This window comes from Octopus bimaculoides, chromosome 3 (genome assembly GCF_001194135.2).
Source record: "Octopus bimaculoides isolate UCB-OBI-ISO-001 chromosome 3, ASM119413v2, whole genome shotgun sequence".
NCBI lineage: Eukaryota > Metazoa > Mollusca > Cephalopoda > Octopoda > Octopodidae > Octopus > Octopus bimaculoides.
The window spans coordinates 165,678,352-165,679,445 of record NC_068983.1 but is presented as its reverse complement, the minus strand read 5'-3'; positions in this window follow the sequence as shown (position 1 = coordinate 165,679,445).

Sequence of the window (1,094 nt, the reverse complement as noted above, 5' to 3'; positions counted from 1 at the left end):
TTTCTTCTTCTCCTTCTGCTTCTTCTTCTTCTTCTTCTTCTTCTTCTTCTTCTTCTTCTTCTTCTTTTCCCCCTCCTCTTGCTCTTGCTCTTCTTCTCCTTCTTTTCCTCTTCTTTTTCTTTTCCTCCTCCTCTTCTTCATTTCCTCCTCCCCTTCTTCTTTTCCTTCTCCTCTTCTTTTCCTCCTCCTCTTCTTCTTTTCCTCCTCCCCTTCTTTTCCTTCTCCTCGTCTTTTCCTCCTCCTCTTCTTCTTTTCCTCCTCCCCTTCTTCTTTTCCTCCCCCTTCTTTTCCTCCTCCTTCTTTTCCTCCTCCTCCTCTTCTTCTTCTTTTCCCCCTCCTCTTCCTCCTCCTGTTCGTCGTCTTCTCCTACAATAAAACTTTGCATGGTTTGATAGCAGTAAAAAAAAAACACTAAAAAAAAGCAAGCAAATAAATAATGAATGAAAACATAATTATTAATTATATTTTATACTAATTAATATTTTCGTTCACCTTTTTTCTATTTCAGTGTTAAATTTTCTAATCTATCATTAATCAATAATGTTTACTTTTTAATTATACCATTAACCACTGGTGAACATTCTAATTAATAAAAATATTTCTAATGCATTTTCCGGTAATAAAGTTCATTTTTATTTTTGAATTTAACCCTTCATAAGAATATTTTGGTTGCAATTTTTGGCATTATTTAACGATTTCTTATTTAGCAGCTCATAGAAAATCATGATAGATGATCCTCTGTCGGTTTGCGACGAGGAGCGTTAAGTTCTTCGACCAATTGAGCTTATCTATTCGTTGAACCAACGTGTAAGTGGCTGAGTACTCCCAAAAAACGTGTGCCCTTTAAAAGAATCCTCAGGTGTAATCACCGTGAGACATTGTGTGAGAAGGTTGACCCCGTTTAAAATACAGGAAAAGTGTGTCCATCACGCTTCCAAATAATTTCCGTCAACTCATTTCAGCTCAGAAGACTTGGGTCGACTTGAAGCTGTGGTAAAAAAACCCAAAAAAACCCTAGCGAACCCAAGATGTGATGCAGCGGAATCGAACCCAAGTCCCCGTGATTGTGAAGAAGACCCACCCATGTCTGTGTC